General features: G+C 43.6%; 1 long non-coding RNA gene across 1 annotated transcript in view; it reads right to left on the bottom strand.

The window, feature by feature from the left end:
* Positions 1–251: 251 nt before the first annotated feature.
* LOC307181173 overlaps positions 252–19,657 on the bottom strand; it is a 209,773-nt gene continuing 190,367 nt past the window's right edge. The window contains exon 3 of the long non-coding RNA XR_013826065.1: positions 252–316. This is a non-coding gene — a long non-coding RNA (uncharacterized lncRNA). The remainder of the gene's footprint in view (positions 317–19,657) is intronic.

Below are 19,657 nucleotides of genomic sequence, written 5' to 3' on the forward strand. Positions count from 1 at the left end.
TAAATTGCCAACAGACACTCAGGAGAAGTGTATGGTGTTTCCTGAAACATCTAAAAAACAAAGCATCAGAGCCTAGGGCACTTCCACTTATGGTCCTATAGCTTAGGGAAATTAAAATCAAAAAGACACAGCCACCCCAAAGTTTGGGACGCCTCCGTTTACAAGAACCTCGTTTACTGTACAAGTTCAATATCACAGAAAGTGAAAAATGGATAAAGAACTTGTGGTACTTACGTACAATGCAGTATCACTCAGCAATGAAATCTATGTCATCAGGCCCGTAGCAGCATAATGAGTGGATTCAGGTATGATGATTCTAACTGAAATAAGTGACACAGAAAAAGAAACATCATAAGATATCAGTAATACACGGAATGTAAACATGGCTACACAGGAACTGCATTCCAAAACAGAACAGGGTCTCAAATTTAGAAAACCAACTTATGCTTGCTTAAGGGGAAAGGTGAGTTGGGGTGCTGCATAAAACCAGAGATTGAAATGAGCACAGATAAAGTTCCTTAAGCCAAATATGGAATAGACAAGAGCTACTCCTTGCTCAACGAAATGGACTCAAAACCCCATATTAAACGCCTAAGAATGTACCTGACTAGTAAGTATCTTAAAACCTATGGATTGCTATGTCTCCAAAAGAGAATCAAGCGTGTGTACAGGGGCATAAACGCAGCAGTGATAGGATTGGAGAGGTTCGGTGAGCAAATGAAGACCCTTTGAAGTCATATTGCATGGTACCCATTACACGGGTCTCAACTCTCCAGGTTTAAGGTATTCTTCCTTCAGCTAAAACATGCATGTGGAACCCAGAGTATGATCAACCATGTGAATGGGAGACGTGTTCAAATATGTCTCAGTTTTCCTCCCCTGGTACTCGGGTGCAACATTCCAGACGCTTTACTAACACTCTCCCCACTTGGAGAGTCAGTCCCTTTAACCTCCTGTTTGGCCCAGTTTGCAATTTCTGCGGAAGATGAACAGGAATAGCGAGAACCAATGAGAGGCTAGCTGGAGGTGTCTGGACGGGCAAATTTAACTCTCATTTCCCACCAGGAAGAGGAATTAACCAAAGGCTCAGCATGCCGGGCCGGAACCAGATTAGGGCCTGAAGCCATCCTGCGGTGTTGCGGCCAGGTCACAAGAAACCGAGTTGAAGAAAGGAGCTCAGGGGCACTGTAATTCACAAACCTGCAGAGTTATAAATGACAGCTATCGTCCAAAAATAGACTGAAGTAAGGCTGCCAAGAGGACTTGAAAGCGGGGCAGAATTGCAGGAAACCGATTTCAGGAGGTAGACTGGAATTGCATTGAAAGCATAGGAAAAGAGGCAGAACGTCCACAATGATGCACTTGGCCAAAAAGGGCGTATGCGTTTTTTCCTGAATATATTCAGGAAAAAACGCATACGCCCTTTTTGGCCAACCAAGCAAGCTTGCAAAGGAAATCTGCACTACAATGAAGTCTCACTTCCCCCCGGTCAAAAGGGCCATCTGAAAAAAGTGTAAAATCCAGAAAGGCAGGACAGGCCATGGAGAACTGGGAGCCTTGTTATGCTGATGGGCGGGATGTAAATTGCCAACAACCACTCGGGAGAAGTGTATGGTGTTTCCTGAAACATCTAAAAAACAAAGCAACAGAGCCTAGGGCACTTCCACTTATGGTCCTATAGCTTAGGGAAATTAAAATCAAAAAGACACAGCCACCCCAAAGTTTGGAACGGCTCTGTTTACAAGAATCTCGTTTACAGTACAAGTTCAACATCGCAGAAAGTGAAAAATGGATAAAGAAGTTGTGGTATTTACTTACAAAGCAATATCACTCAGCAATGAAATCTATGTCATCAGGCCCTTAGCAGCACAATGAGTGGATTCAGGTATGATGTTTCTAACTGAAATAAGTCACACAGAAAAAGAAACATCATAAGATATCACTAATACACGGAATGTAAACTTGGCTACACAGGAACTGCATTCCAAAACAGAACAGGGTCTCAAATTTAGAAAACCAACTTATGCTTGCTTAAGGGGAAAGGTGAGTTGGGGTGCTGCATAAAACCAGAGATTGAAATGAGCACAGATAAAGTTCCTTAAGCCAAATATGGAATAGACAAGAGCTACTCCTTGCTCAACGAAATGGACTCAAAACCCCATATTAAACGCCTAAGAATGTACCTGACTAGTAAGTATCTTAAAACCTATGGATTGCTATGTCTCCAAAAGAGAATCAAGCGTGTGTACAGGGGCATAAACGCAGCAGTGATAGGATTGGAGAGGTTCGGTGAGCAAATGAAGACCCTTTGAAGTCATATTGCATGGTACCCATTACACGGGTCTCAACTCTCCAGGTTTAAGGTATTCTTCCTTCAGCTAAAACATGCATGTGGAACCCAGAGTATGATCAACCATGTGAATGGGAGACGTGTTCAAATATGTCTCAGTTTTCCTCCCCTGGTACTCGGGTGCAACATTCCAGACGCTTTACTAACACTCTCCCCACTTGGAGAGTCAGTCCCTTTAACCTCCTGTTTGGCCCAGTTTGCAATTTCTGCGGAAGATGAACAGGAATAGCGAGAACCAATGAGAGGCTAGCTGGAGGTGTCTGGACGGGCAAATTTAACTCTCATTTCCCACCAGGAAGAGGAATTAACCAAAGGCTCAGCATGCCGGGCCGGAACCAGATTAGGGCCTGAAGCCATCCTGCGGTGTTGCGGCCAGGTCACAAGAAACCGAGTTGAAGAAAGGAGCTCAGGGGCACTGTAATTCACAAACCTGCAGAGTTATAAATGACAGCTATCGTCCAAAAATAGACTGAAGTAAGGCTGCCAAGAGGACTTGAAAGCGGGGCAGAATTGCAGGAAACCGATTTCAGGAGGTAGACTGGAATTGCATTGAAAGCATAGGAAAAGAGGCAGAACGTCCACAATGATGCACTTGGCCAAAAAGGGCGTATGCGTTTTTTCCTGAATATATTCAGGAAAAAACGCATACGCCCTTTTTGGCCAACCAAGCAAGCTTGCAAAGGAAATCTGCACTACAATGAAGTCTCACTTCCCCTCGGTCAAAAGGGCCATCTGAAAAAAGTGTAAAATCCAGAAAGGCAGGACAGGCCATGGAGAACTGGGAGCCTTGTTATGCTGATGGGCGGGATGTAAATTGCCAACAACCACTCAGGAGAAGTGTATGGTTTTTCCTGAAACATCTAAAAAACAAAGCAACAGAGCCTAGGGCACTGCCACTTATGGTCCTATAGCTTAGGGAAATTAAAATAAAAAAGACACAGCCACCCCAAAGTTTGGAACGGCTCTGTTTACAAGAACCTCGTTTACAGTACAAGTTCAACATCGCAGAAAGTGAAAAATGGAGAAAGAAGTTGTGGTATTTACTTACAAAGCAATATCACTCAGCAATGAAATCTGTGTCATCAGGCCCTTAGCAGCACAATGAGTGGATTCAGGTATGATGATTCTAACTGAAATAAGTCACACAGAAAAAGAAACATCATAAGATATCAGTAATACACGGAATGTAAACTTGGCTACACAGGAACTGAATTACAGAACAGAACAGGGTCTCAAATTTAGAAAACCAACTTATGCTTGCTTAAGGGGAAAGGTGAGTTGGGGTGCTGTATAAAACCAGAGATTGAAATGAGCACAGATAAAGTTCCTTAAGCCAAATATGGAATAGACAAGAGCTACTCCTTGCTCAACGAAATGGACTCAACACCGCATATTAAACGCCTAAGAATGTACCTGACTAGTAAGTATCTTAAAACCTATGGATTGCTATGTCTCCAAAAGAGAATCAAGCATGTGTACAGGGGCATAAACGCAGCAGTGATAGGATTGGAGAGGTTCGGTGAGCAAATGAAGACCCTTTGAAGTCATATTGCATGGTACCCATTCCACGGGTTTCAACTACCCAGGTTTAAGGTATTCTTCCTTCAGCTAAAACATGCATGTGGAACCTAGAGTATGATCAACCATGTGATCGGGAGTCGTGTTCAAATATGATCAACCATGTGATCGGGAGACGTGTTCAAATATGTCTCAGTTTTCCTCCCCTGGTACTCGGGTGCAACATTCCAGACGCTTTACTAACACTCTCCCCACTTGGAGAGTCAGCGCCTTTAACCTCCTGTTTGGCCCAGTTTGCAATTTCTGCGGAAGATGAACAGGAATAGTGAGAACCAATGAGAGGCTAGCTGGAGGTGTCTGGACGGGCAAATTTAACTCTCATTTCCCACCAGGAAGAGGAATTAACCAAAGGCTCAGCGTGCCGTGCCAGAACCAGATTAGGGCCTGAAGACATCCTGCGGTGTTGCGGCCAGGTCACAAGAAACCGAGTTGAAGAAAGGAGCTCAGGGGCACTGTAATTCACAAACCTGCAGAGTTATAAATGACAGCTATCGTCCAAAAATAGACTGAAGTAAGGCTGCCAAGAGGACTTGAAAGCGGGGCAGAATTGCAGGAAACCGATTTCAGGAGGTAGACTGGAATTGCATTGAAAGCATAGGAAAAGAGGCAGAACGTCCACAATGATGCACTTGGCCAAAAAGGGCGTATGCGTTTTTTCCTGAATATATTCAGGAAAAAACGCATACGCCCTTTTTGGCCAACCAAGCAAGCTTGCAAAGGAAATCTGCACTACAATGAAGTCTCACTTCCCCTCGGTCAAAAGGGCCATCTGAAAAAAGTGTAAAATCCAGAAAGGCAGGACAGGCCATGGAGAACTGGGAGCCTTGTTATGCTGATGGGCGGGATGTAAATTGCCAACAACCACTCAGGAGAAGTGTATGGTTTTTCCTGAAACATCTAAAAAACAAAGCAACAGAACCTAGGGCACTTCCACTTATGGTCCTATAGCTTAGGGAAATTAAAATAAAAAAGACACAGCCACCCCAAAGTTTGGAACGGCTCTGTTTACAAGAACCTCGTTTACAGTACAAGTTCAACATCGCAGAAAGTGAAAAATGGAGAAAGAAGTTGTGGTATTTACTTACAAAGCAATATCACTCAGCAATGAAATCTGTGTCATCAGGCCCTTAGCAGCACAATGAGTGGATTCAGGTATGATGATTCTAACTGAAATAAGTCACACAGAAAAAGAAACATCATAAGATATCAGTAATACACGGAATGTAAACTTGGCTACACAGGAACTGAATTACAGAACAGAACAGGGTCTCAAATTTAGAAAACCAACTTATGCTTGCTTAAGGGGAAAGGTGAGTTGGGGTGCTGTATAAAACCAGAGATTGAAATGAGCACAGATAAAGTTCCTTAAGCCAAATATGGAATAGACAAGAGCTACTCCTTGCTCAACGAAATGGACTCAACACCGCATATTAAACGCCTAAGAATGTACCTGACTAGTAAGTATCTTAAAACCTATGGATTGCTATGTCTCCAAAAGAGAATCAAGCATGTGTACAGGGGCATAAACACAGCAGTGATAGGATTGGAGAGGTTCGGTGAGCAAATGAAGACCCTTTGAAGTCATATTGCATGGTACCCATTCCACGGGTTTCAACTACCCAGGTTTAAGGTATTCTTCCTTCAGCTAAAACATGCATGTGGAACCTAGAGTATGATCAACCATGTGATCGGGAGACGTGTTCAAATATGATCAACCATGTGATCGGGAGACGTGTTCAAATATGTCTCAGTTTTCCTCCCCTGGTACTCGGGTGCAACATTCCAGACGCTTTACTAACACTCTCCCCACTTGGAGAGTCAGCGCCTTTAACCTCCTGTTTGGCCCAGTTTGCAATTTCTGCGGAAGATGAACAGGAATAGTGAGAACCAATGAGAGGCTAGCTGGAGGTGTCTGGACGGGCAAATTTAACTCTCATTTCCCACCAGGAAGAGGAAATAACCAAAGGCTCAGCGTGCCGTACCGGAACCAGATTAGGGCCTGAAGCCATCCTGTGGTGTTGCGGCCAACTCAAAAGAAAGCGAGTTGAAGAAAGGAGCTCAGGGGCACTGTAATTCACAAACCTGCAGAGTAATAAATGACAGCTATCATCCAAAAATATACTGAAGTAAGGCTGCCAAGAGGACTTGAAAGCGGGGCAGAATTGCAGGAAACCGATTTCAGGAGGTAGACTGGAATTGCATTGAAAGCATAGGAAAAGAGGCAGAACGTCCACAATGATGCACTTGGCCAAAAAGGGCGTATGCGTTTTTTCCTGAATATATTCAGGAAAAAACGCATACGCCCTTTTTGGCCAACCAAGCAAGCTTGCAAAGGAAATCTGCACTACAATGAAGTCTCACTTCCCCCCGGTCAAAAGGGCCATCTGAAAAAAGTGTAAAATCCAGAAAGACAGGACAGGCCATGGAGAACTGGGAGCCTTGTTATGCTGATGGGCGGGATGTAAATTGCCAACAACCACTTGGGAGAAGTGTATGGTGTTTCCTGAAACATCTAAAAAACAAAGCAACAGAGCCTAGGGCACTTCCACTTATGGTCCTATAGCTTAGGGAAATTAAAATCAAAAAGACACAGCCACCCCAAAGTTTGGAACGGCTCTGTTTACAAGAATCTCGTTTACAGTACAAGTTCAACATCGCAGAAAGTGAAAAATGGATAAAGAAGTTGTGGTATGTACTTACAAAGCAATATCACTCAGCAATGAAATCTGTGTCATCAGGCCCTTAGCAGCACAATGAGTGGATTCAGGTATGATGTTTCTAACTGAAATAAGTCACACAGAAAAAGAAACATCATAAGATATCACTAATACACGGAATGTAAACTTGGCTACACAGGAACTGCATTCCAAAACAGAACAGGGTCTCAAATTTAGAAAACCAACTTATGCTTGCTTAAGGGGAAAGGTGAGTTGGGATGCTGCATAAAACCAGAGATTGAAATGAGCACAGATAAAGTTCCTTAAGCCAAATATGGAATAGACAAGAGCTACTCCTTGCTCAACGAAATGGACTCAAAACCCCATATTAAACGCCTAAGAATGTACCTGACTAGTAAGTATCTTAAAACCTATGGATTGCTATGTCTCCAAAAGAGAATCAAGCGTGTGTACAGGGGCATAAACGCAGCAGTGATAGGATTGGAGAGGTTCGGTGAGCAAATGAAGACCCTTTGAAGTCATATTGCATGGTACCCATTACAAGGGTCTCAGCTCTCCAGGTTTAAGGTATTCTTCCTTCAGCTAAAACATGCATGTGGAACCCAGAGTATGATCAACCATGTGAACGGGAGACGTGTTCAAATATGTCTCAGTTTTCGTACCCTGGTACTCGGGTGCAACATTCCAGACGCTTTACTAACACTCTCCCGACTTGGAGAGTCAGTCCCTTTAACCTCCTGTTTGGCCCAGTTTGCAATTTCTGCGGAAGATGAACAGGAATAGCGAGAACCAATGAGAGGCTAGCTGGAGGTGTCTGGACGGGCAAATTTAACTCTCATTTCCCACCAGGAAGAGGAATTAACCAAAGGCTCAGCATGCCGGGCCGGAACCAGATTAGGGCCTGAAGCCATCCTGCGGTGTTGCGGCCAGGTCACAAGAAACCGAGTTGAAGAAAGGAGCTCAGGGGCACTGTAATTCACAAACCTGCAGAGTTATAAATGAGAGCTATCGTCCAAAAATAGACTGAAGTAAGGCTGCCAAGAGGACTTGAAAGCGGGGCAGAATTGCAGGAAACCGATTTCAGGAGGTAGACTGGAATTGCATTGAAAGCATAGGAAAAGAGGCAGAACGTCCACAATGATGCACTTTGCCAAAAAGGGCGTATGCGTTTTTTCCTGAATATATTCAGGAAAAAATGCATACGCCCTTTTTGGCCAACCAAGCAAGCTTGCAAAGGGAATCTGCACTACAATGAAGTCTCACTTCCCCCCGGTCAAAAGGGCCATCTGAAAAAAGTGTAAAATCCAGAAAGGCAACAGGCCATTGAGAACTGGGAGCCTTGTTATGCTGATGGGCGGGATGTAAATAGCCAACAGACACTCAGGAGAAGTGTATGGTGTTTCCTGAAACATCTAAAAAACAAAGCAACAGAGCCTAGGGCACTTCCACTTATGGTCCTATAGCTTAGGGAAATTAAAGTCAAAAAGACACAGCCACCCCAATGTTTGGAACGGCTCTGTTTACAAGAACCTCGTTTACAGTACAAGATCAACATCGCAGAAAGTGAAAAATGGATAAAGAAGTTGTGGTATTCACTTACAAAGCAATATCACTCAGCAATGAAATCTATGTCATCAGGCCCTTAGCAGCACAATGAGTGGATTCAGGTATGATGATTCTAACTGAAATAAGTCACACAGAAAAAGAAACATCATAAGATATCAGTAATACACGGAATGGAAACTTGGCTACACAGGAACTGAATTACAGAACAGAACAGGGTCTCAAATTTAGAAAACCAACTTATGCTTGCTTAAGGGGAAAGGTGAGTTGGGGTGCTGCATAAAACCAGAGATTGAAATGAGCACAGATAAAGTTCCTTAAGCCAAATATGGAATAGACAAGAGCTACTCCTTGCTCAACGAAATGGACTCAACACCGCATATTAAACGCCTAAGAATGTACCTGACTAGTAAGTATCTTAAAACCTATGGATTGCTATGTCTCCGAAAGAGAATCAAGCATGTGTACAGGTGCATAAACGCAGCAATGATAGGATTGGAGAGGTTCGGTGAGCAAATGAAGACCCTTTGAAGTCATATTGCATGGTACCCATTCCACGGGTTTCAACTACCCAGGTTTTAGGTATTCTTCCTTCAGCTAAAACATGCATGTGGAACCTAGAGTATGATCAACCAAGTGATCGGGAGACGTGTTCAAATATGTCTCAGTTTTCCTCCCCTGGTACTCAGGTGCAACATTCCAGACGCTTTACTAACACTCTCGCCACTTGGAGAGTCAGCGCCTTTAACCTCCTGTTTGGCACAGTTTGCAATTTCTGCGGAAGATGAACAGGAATAGCGAGAACCAATGAAAGAGTAGCGGGAGGTGTCTGGATGGGCAAATTTAACTCTCATTTCCCACCAGGAGGAGGAAATAACCAAAGGATCAGCGTGCCGTGCCAGAACCAGATTAGGGCCTGAAGACATCCTGCGGTGTTGCGGCCAGGTCACAAGAAACCGAGTTGAAGAAAGGAGCTCAGGGGCACTGTAATTCACAAACCTGCAGAGTTATAAATGACAGCTATCGTCCAAAAATAGACTGAAGTAAGGCTGCCAAGAGGACTTGAAAGCGGGGCAGAATTGCAGGAAACCGATTTCAGGAGGTAGACTGGAATTGCATTGAAAGCATAGGAAAAGAGGCAGAACGTCCACAATGATGCACTTGGCCAAAAAGGGCGTATGCGTTTTTTCCTGAATATATTCAGGAAAAAACGCATACGCCCTTTTTGGCCAACCAAGCAAGCTTGCAAAGGAAATCTGCACTACAATGAAGTCTCACTTCCCCCCGGTCAAAAGGGCCATCTGAAAAAAGTGTAAAATCCAGAAAGGCAGAACAGGCCATGGAGAACTGGGAGCCTTGTTATGCTGATGGGCGGGATGTAAATTGCCAACAACCACTTGGGAAAAGTGTATGGTGTTTCCTGGAACATCTAAAAAACAAAGCAACAGAACCTAGGGCACTTCCACTTATGGTCCTATAGCTTAGGGAAATTAAAATCAAAAAGACACAGCCACCCCAAAGTTTGGAACGGCTCTGTTTACAGAACCTCGTTTACAGTACAAGTTCAACATCGCAGAAAGTGAAAAATGGATAAAGAAGTTGTGGTATTTACTTACAAAGCAATATCACTCAGCAATGAAATCTGTGTCATCAGGCCCTTAGCAGCACAATGAGTGGATTCAGGTATGATGATTCTAACTGAAATAAGTCACACAGAAAAAGAAACATCATAAGATATCACTAATACACGGAATGTAAACTTGGCTACACAGGAACTGCATTCCAAAACAGAACAGGGTCTCAAATTTAGAAAACCAACTTATGCTTGCTTAAGGGGAAAGGTGAGTTGGGGTGCTGCATAAAACCAGAGATTGAAATGAGCACAGATAAAGTTCCTTAAGCCAAATATGGAATAGACAAGAGCTACTCCTTGCTCAACGAAATGGACTCAAAACCCCATATTAAATGCCTAAGAATGTACCTGACTAGTAAGTATCTTAAAACCTATGGATTGCTATGTCTCCAAAAGAGAATCAAGCATGTGTACAGGGGCTTAAACGCAGCAGTGATAGGATTGGAGAGGTTCGTGAGCAAATGAAGACCCTTTGAAGTCATATTGCATGGTACCCATTACACGAGTCTTAACTCTCCAGGTTTAAGGTATTCTTCCTTCAGCTAAAACATGCATGTGGAACCCAAGTATGATCAACCATGTGAACGGGAGACATGTTCAAATATGTCTCAGTTTTCCTCCCCTGGTACTCGGGTGCAACATTCCAGACGCTTTACTAACACTCTCCCCACTTGGAGAGTCAGCGCCTTTAACCTCCTGTTTGGCCCAGTTTGCAATTTCTGCGGAAGATGAACAGGAATAGCGAGAACCAATGAGAGACTAGCTGGAGGTGTCTGGACGGGCAAATTTAACTCTCATTTCCCACCAGGAAGAGGAAATAACCAAAGGCTCAGCGTGCCGTGCCGGAACCAGATTAGGGCCTGAAGCCATCCTGCGGTGTTGCGGCCAGCTCACAAGAAAGCGAGTTGAAGAAAGGAGCTCAGGGGCACTGTAATTCACAAACCTGCAGAGTTATAAATGACAGCTATTGTCCAAAAATAGACTGAAGTAAGGCTGCCAAGAGGACTTGAAAGCGGGGCAGAATTGCAGGAAACCGATTTCAGGAGGTAGACTGGAATTGCATTGAAAGCATAGGAAAAGAGGCAGAACGTCCACAATGATGCACTTGGCCAAAAAGGGCGTATGCGTTTTTTCCTGAATATATTCAGGAAAAAACGCATACGCCCTTTTTGGCCAACCAAGCAAGCTTGCAAAGGAAATCTGCACTACAATGAAGTCTCACTTCCCCCCGGTCAAAAGGGCCATCTGAAAAAAGTGTAAAATCCAGAAAGACAGGACAGGCCATGGAGAACTGGGAGCCTTGTTATGCTGATGGGCGGGATGTAAATTGCCAACAACCACTTGGGAGAAGTGTATGGTGTTTCCTGAAACATCTAAAAAACAAAGCAACAGAGCCTAGGGCGCTTCCACTTATGGTCCTATAGCTTAGGGAAATTAAAATCAAAAAGACACAGCCACCCCAAAGTTTGGAACGGCTCTGTTTACAAGAATCTCGTTTACAGTACAAGTTCAACATCGCAGAAAGTGAAAAATGGATAAAGAAGTTGTGGTATTTACTTACAAAGCAATATCACTCAGCAATGAAATCTGTGTCATCAGGCCCTTAGCAGCACAATGAGTGGATTCAGGTATGATGATTCTAACTGAAATAAGTCACACAGAAAAAGAAACATCATAAGATATCACTAATACACGGAATGTAAACTTGGCTACACAGGAACTGCATTCCAAAACAGAACAGGGTCTCAAATTTAGAAAACCAACTTATGCTTGCTTAAGGGGAAAGGTGAGTTGGGGTGCTGCATAAAACCAGAGATTGAAATGAGCACAGATAAAGTTCCTTAAGCCAAATATGGAATAGACAAGAGCTACTCCTTGCTCAACGAAAGGGACTCAACACCGCATATTAAACGCCTAAGAATGTACCTGACTAGTAAGTATCTTAAAACCTATAGATAGCTATGTCTCCGAAAGAGAATCAAGCATGTGTACAGGGGCATAAACGCAGCAGTGATAGGATTGGAGAGGTTCAATGAGCAAATGAAGACCCTTTGAAGTCATATTGCATGGTACCCATTCCACGGGTCTCAAATACCCAGATTTTAGGTATTCTTCCTTCAGCTAAAACATGCATGTGGAACCCAGAGTATGATCAACCATGTGATCGGGAGACGTGTTCAAATATGATCAACCATGTGATCGGGAGACGTGTTCAAATATGTCTCAGTTTTCCTCCCCTGGTACTCGGGTGCAACATTCCAGACGCTTTACTAACACTCTCCCGACTTGGAGAGTCAGTCCCTTTAACCTCCTGTTTGGCCCAGTTTGCAATTTCTGTGGAAGATGAACAGGAATAGCGAGAACCAATGAGAGGCTAGCTGGAGGTGTCTGAACGGGCAAATTTAACTCTCATTTGCCACCAGGAAGAGGAATTAACCAAAGGCTCAGCGTGCCGTGCCAGAACCAGATTAGGGCCTGAAGACATCCTGCGGTGTTGCGGCCAGCTCACAAGAAAGCGAGTTGAAGAAAGGAGCTCAGGGGCACTGTAATTCACAAACCTGCAGAGTTATAAATGACAGCTATCGTCCAAAAATAGACTGAAGTAAGGCTGCCAAGAGGACTTGAAAGCGGGGCAGAATTGCAGGAAACCGATTTCAGGAGGTAGACTGGAATTGCATTGAAAGCATAGGAAAAGAGGCAGAACGTCCACAATGATGCACTTGGCCAAAAAGGGCGTATGCGTTTTTTCCTGAATATATTCAGGAAAAAACGCATACGCCCTTTTTGGCCAACCAAGCAAGCTTGCAAAGGAAATCTGCACTACAATGAAGTCTCACTTCCCCCCGGTCAAAAGCGCCATCTGAAAAAAGTGTAAAATCCAGAAAGGCAGGACAGGCCATGGAGAACTGGGAGCCTTGTTATGCTGATGGGCGGGATGTAAATTGCCAACAACCACTCGGGAGAAGTGTATGGTGTTTCCTGAAACATCTAAAAAACAAAGCAACAGAACCTAGGGCACTTCCACTTATGGTCCTATAGCTTACGGAAATTAAAATCAAAAAGACACAGCCACCCCAAAGTTTGGAACGGCTCTGTTTACAAGAACCTCATTTACAGTACAAGTTCAACATCGCAGAAAGTGAAAACTGGATAAAGAAGTTGTGGTATTTACTTACAAAGCAATATCACTCAGCAATGAAATCTGTGTCATCAGGCCCTTAGCAGCACAATGAGTGGATTCAGGTATGATGATTCTAACTGAAATAAGTCACACAGAAAAAGAAACATCGTAAGATATCAGTAATACACGGAATGGAAACTTGGCTACACATGAACTGAATTACAGAACAGAACAGGGTCTCAAATTTAGAAAACCAACTTATGCTTGCTTAAGGGGAAAGGTGAGTTGGGGTCCTGCATAAAACCAGAGATTGAAATGAGCACAGATAAAGTTCCTTAAGCCAAATATGGAATAGACAAGAGCTACTCCTTGCTCAACGAAAGGGACTCAACACCGCATATTAAACGCCTAAGAATGTACCTGACTAGTAAGTATCTTAAAACCTATAGATAGCTATGTCTCCGAAAGAGAATCAAGCATGTGTACAGGGGCATAAACGCAGCAGTGATAGGATTGGAGAGGTTCAATGAGCAAATGAAGACCCTTTGAACTCATATTGCATGGTACCCATTCCACGGGTCTCAAATACCCAGATTTTAGGTATTCTTCCTTCAGCTAAAACATGCATGTGGAACCCAGAGTATGATCAACCATGTGATCGGGAGACGTGTTCAAATATGATCAACCATGTGATCGGGAGACGTGTTCAAATATGTCTCAGTTTTCCTCCCCTGGTACTCGGGTGCAACATTCCAGACGCTTTACTAACACTCTCCCCACTTGGAGAGTCAGCGCCTTTAACCTCCTGTTTGGCCCAGTTTGCAATTTCTGCGGAAGATGAACAGGAATAGTGAGAACCAATGAGAGGCTAGCTGGAGGTGTCTGGACGGGCAAATTTAACTCTCATTTCCCACGAGGAAGAGGAAATAACCAAAGGCTCAGCGTGCCGTACCGGAACCAGATTAGGGCCTGAAGCCATCCTGTGGTGTTGCGGCCAACTCAAAAGAAAGCGAGTTGAAGAAAGGAGCTCAGGGGCACTGTAATTCACAAACCTGCAGAGTAATAAATGACAGCTATCATCCAAAAATATACTGAAGTAAGGCTGCCAAGAGGACTTGAAAGCGGGGCAGAATTGCAGGAAACCGATTTCAGGAGGTAGACTGGAATTGCATTGAAAGCATAGGAAAAGAGGCAGAACGTCCACAATGATGCACTTGGCCAAAAAGGGCGTATGCGTTTTTTCCTGAATATATTCAGGAAAAAACGCATACGCCCTTTTTGGCCAACCAAGCAAGCTTGCAAAGGAAATCTGCACTACAATGAAGTCTCACTTCCCCCCGGTCAAAAGGGCCATCTGAAAAAAGTGTAAAATCCAGAAAGACAGGACAGGCCATGGAGAACTGGGAGCCTTGTTATGCTGATGGGCGGGATGTAAATTGCCAACAACCACTTGGGAGAAGTGTATGGTGTTTCCTGAAACATCTAAAAAACAAAGCAACAGAGCCTAGGGCACTTCCACTTATGGTCCTATAGCTTAGGGAAATTAAAATCAAAAAGACACAGCCACCCCAAAGTTTGGAACGGCTCTGTTTACAAGAATCTCGTTTACAGTACAAGTTCAACATCGCAGAAAGTGAAAAATGGATAAAGAAGTTGTGGTATTTACTTACAAAGCAATATCACTCAGCAATGAAATCTGTGTCATCAGGCCCTTAGCAGCACAATGAGTGGATTCAGGTATGATGTTTCTAACTGAAATAAGTCACACAGAAAAAGAAACATCATAAGATATCACTAATACACGGAATGTAAACTTGGCTACACAGGAACTGCATTCCAAAACAGAACAGGGTCTCAAATTTAGAAAACCAACTTATGCTTGCTTAAGGGGAAAGGTGAGTTGGGGTGCTGCATAAAACCAGAGATTGAAATGAGCACAGATAAAGTTCCTTAAGCCAAATATGGAATAGACAAGAGCTACTCCTTGCTCAACGAAATGGACACAAAACCCCATATTAAACGCCTAAGAATGTACCTGACTAGTAACTATCTTAAAACCTATGGATTGCTATGTCTCCAAAAGAGAATCAAGCGTGTGTACAGGGGCATAAACGCAGCAGTGATAGGATTGGAGAGGTTCGGTGAGCAAATGAAGACCCTTTGAAGTCATATTGCATGGTACCCATTACACGGGTCTCAACTCTCCAGGTTTAAGGTATTCTTCCTTCAGCTAAAACATGCATGTGGAACCCAGAGTATGATCAACCATGTGAATGGGAGACGTGTTCAAATATGTCTCAGTTTTCCTCCCCTGGTACTCGGGTGCAACATTCCAGACGCTTTACTAACACTCTCCCGACTTGGAGAGTCAGTCCCTTTAACCTCCTGTTTGGCCCAGTTTGCAATTTCTGCGGAAGATGAACAGGAATAGCGAGAACCAATGAGAGGCTAGCTGGAGGTGTCTGGACGGGCAAATTTAACTCTCATTTCCCACCAGGAAGAGGAATTAACCAAAGGCTCAGCATGCCGGGCCGGAACCAGATTAGGGCCTGAAGCCATCCTGCGGTGTTGCGGCCAGGTCACAAGAAACCGAGTTGAAGAAAGGAGCTCAGGGGCACTGTAATTCACAAACCTGCAGAGTTATAAATGACAGCTATCGTCCAAAAATAGACTGAAGTAAGGCTGCCAAGAGGACTTGAAAGCGGGGCAGAATTGCAGGAAACCGATTTCAGGAGGTAGACTGGAATTGCATTGAAAGCATAGGAAAAGAGGCAGAACGTCCACAATGATGCACTTGGCCAAAAAGGGCGTATGCGTTTTTTCCTGAATATATTCAGGAAAAAACGCATACGCCCTTTTTGGCCAACCAAGCAAGCTTGCAAAGGAAATCTGCACTACAATGAAGTCTCACTTCCCCCCGGTCAAAAGGGCCATCTGAAAAAAGTGTAAAATCCAGAAAGGCAGGACAGGCCATGGAGAACTGGGAGCCTTGTTATGCTGATGGGCGGGATGTAAATTGCCAACAACCACTCAGGAGAAGTGTATGGTTTTTCCTGAAACATCTAAAAAACAAAGCAACAGAACCTAGGGCACTTCCACTTATGGTCCTATAGCTTAGGGAAATTAAAATAAAAAAGACACAGCCACCCCAAAGTTTGGAACGGCTCTGTTTACAAGAACCTCGTTTACAGTACAAGTTCAACATCGCAGAAAGTGAAAAATGGAGAAAGAAGTTGTGGTATTTACTTACAAAGCAATATCACTCAGCAATGAAATCTGTGTCATCAGGCCCTTAGCAGCACAATGAGTGGATTCAGGTATGATGATTCTAACTGAAATAAGTCACACAGAAAAAGAAACATCATAAGATATCAGTAATACACGGAATGTAAACTTGGCTACACAGGAACTGAATTACAGAACAGAACAGGGTCTCAAATTTAGAAAACCAACTTATGCTTGCTTAAGGGGAAAGGTGAGTTGGGGTGCTGCATAAAACCAGAGATTGAAATGAGCACAGATAAAGTTCCTTAAGCCAAATATGGAATAGACAAGAGCTACTCCTTGCTCAACGAAATGGACTCAACACCGCATATTAAACGCCTAAGAATGTACCTGACTAGTAAGTATCTTAAAACCTATGGATTGCTATGTCTCCAAAAGAGAATCAAGCATGTGTACAGGGGCATAAACGCAGCAGTGATAGGATTGGAGAGGTTCGGTGAGCAAATGAAGACCCTTTGAAGTCATATTGCATGGTACCCATTCCACGGGTTTCAACTACCCAGGTTTAAGGTATTCTTCCTTCAGCTAAAACATGCATGTGGAACCTAGAGTATGATCAACCATGAGATCGGGAGACGTGTTCAAATATGTCTCAGTTTTCCTCCCCTGGTACTCGGGTGCAACATTCCAGACGCTTTACTAACACTCTCCCGACTTGGAGAGTCAGTCCCTTTAACCTCCTGTTTGGCCCAGTTTGCAATTTCTGTGGAAGATGAACAGGAATAGCGAGAACCAATGAGAGGCTAGCTGGAGGTGTCTGAACGGGCAAATTTAACTCTCATTTGCCACCAGGAAGAGGAATTAACCAAAGGCTCAGCGTGCCGTGCCAGAACCAGATTAGGGCCTGAAGACATCCTGCGGTGTTGCGGCCAGCTCACAAGAAAGCGAGTTGAAGAAAGGAGCTCAGGGGCACTGTAATTCACAAACCTGCAGAGTTATAAATGACAGCTATCGTCCAAAAATAGACTGAAGTAAGGCTGCCAAGAGGACTTGAAAGCGGGGCAGAATTGCAGGAAACCGATTTCAGGAGGTAGACTGGAATTGCATTGAAAGCATAGGAAAAGAGGCAGAACGTCCACAATGATGCACTTGGCCAAAAAGGGCGTATGCGTTTTTTCCTGAATATATTCAGGAAAAAACGCATACGCCCTTTTTGGCCAACCAAGCAAGCTTGCAAAGGAAATCTGCACTACAATGAAGTCTCACTTCCCCCCGGTCACAAGCGCCATCTGAAAAAAGTGTAAAATCCAGAAAGGCAGGACAGGCCATGGAGAACTGGGAGCCTTGTTATGCTGATGGGCGGGATGTAAATTGCCAACAACCACTCGGGAGAAGTGTATGGTGTTTCCTGAAACATCTAAAAAACAAAGCAACAGAACCTAGGGCACTTCCACTTATGGTCCTATAGCTTACGGAAATTAAAATCAAAAAGACACAGCCACCCCAAAGTTTGGAACGGCTCTGTTTACAAGAACCTCATTTACAGTACAAGTTCAACATCGCAGAAAGTGAAAACTGGATAAAGAAGTTGTGGTATTTACTTACAAAGCAATATCACTCAGCAATGAAATCTGTGTCATCAGGCCCTTAGCAGCACAATGAGTGGATTCAGGTATGATGATTCTAACTGAAATAAGTCACACAGAAAAAGAAACATCGTAAGATATCAGTAATACACGGAATGGAAACTTGGCTACACATGAACTGAATTACAGAACAGAACAGGGTCTCAAATTTAGAAAACCAACTTATGCTTGCTTAAGGGGAAAGGTGAGTTGGGGTCCTGCATAAAACCAGAGATTGAAATGAGCACAGATAAAGTTCCTTAAGCCAAATATGGAATAGACAAGAGCTACTCCTTGCTCAACGAAAGGGACTCAACACCGCATATTAAACGCCTAAGAATGTACCTGACTAGTAAGTATCTTAAAACCTATAGATAGCTATGTCTCCGAAAGAGAATCAAGCATGTGTACAGGGGCATAAACGCAGCAGTGATAGGATTGGAGAGGTTCAATGAGCAAATGAAGACCCTTTGAAGTCATATTGCATGGTACCCATTCCACGGGTCTCAAATACCCAGATTTTAGGTATTCTTCCTTCAGCTAAAACATGCATGTGGAACCCAGAGTATGATCAACCATGTGATCGGGAGACGTGTTCAAATATGATCAACCATGTGATCGGGAGACGTGTTCAAATATGTCTCAGTTTTCCTCCCCTGGTACTCGGGTGCAACATTCCAGACGCTTTACTAACACTCTCCCCACTTGGAGAGTCAGCGCCTTTAACCTCCTGTTTGGCCCAGTTTGCAATTTCTGCGGAAGATGAACAGGAATAGTGAGAACCAATGAGAGGCTAGCTGGAGGTGTCTGGACGGGCAAATTTAACTCTCATTTCCCACCAGGAAGAGGAAATAACCAAAGGCTCAGCGTGCCGTACCGGAACCAGATTAGGGCCTGAAGCCATCCTGTGGTGTTGCGGCCAACTCAAAAGAAAGCGAGTTGAAGAAAGGAGCTCAGGGGCACTGTAATTCACAAACCTGCAGAGTAATAAATGACAGCTATCATCCAAAAATATACTGAAGTAAGGCTGCCAAGAGGACTTGAAAGCGGGGCAGAATTGCAGGAAACCGATTTCAGGAGGTAGACTGGAATTGCATTGAAAGCATAGGAAAAGAGGCAGAACGTCCACAATGATGCACTTGGCCAAAAAGGGCGTATGCGTTTTTTCCTGAATATATTCAGGAAAAAACGCATACGCCCTTTTTGGCCAACCAAGCAAGCTTGCAAAGGAAATCTGCACTACAATGAAGTCTCACTTCCCCCCGGTCAAAAGGGCCATCTGAAAAAAGTGTAAAATCCAGAAAGACAGGACAGGCCATGGAGAACTGGGAGCCTTGTTATGCTGATGGGCGGGATGTAAATTGCCAACAACCACTTGGGAGAAGTGTATGGTGTTTCCTGAAACATCTAAAAAACAAAGCAACAGAGCCTAGGGCACTTCCACTTATGGTCCTATAGCTTAGGGAAATTAAAATCAAAAAGACACAGCCACCCCAAAGTTTGGAACGGCTCTGTTTACAAGAATCTCGTTTACAGTACAAGTTCAACATCGCAGAAAGTGAAAAATGGATAAAGAAGTTGTGGTATTTACTTACAAAGCAATATCACTCAGCAATGAAATCTGTGTCATCAGGCCCTTAGCAGCACAATGAGTGGATTCAGGTATGATGTTTCTAACTGAAATAAGTCACACAGAAAAAGAAACATCATAAGATATCACTAATACACGGAATGTAAACTTGGCTACACAGGAACTGCATTCCAAAACAGAACAGGGTCTCAAATTTAGAAAACCAACTTATGCTTGCTTAAGGGGAAAGGTGAGTTGGGGTGCTGCATAAAACCAGAGATTGAAATGAGCACAGATAAAGTTCCTTAAGCCAA

This window comes from Stenella coeruleoalba (genome assembly GCF_951394435.1).
Source record: "Stenella coeruleoalba genome assembly, contig: scaffold_110, whole genome shotgun sequence".
Lineage (NCBI taxonomy): Eukaryota > Metazoa > Chordata > Mammalia > Artiodactyla > Delphinidae > Stenella > Stenella coeruleoalba.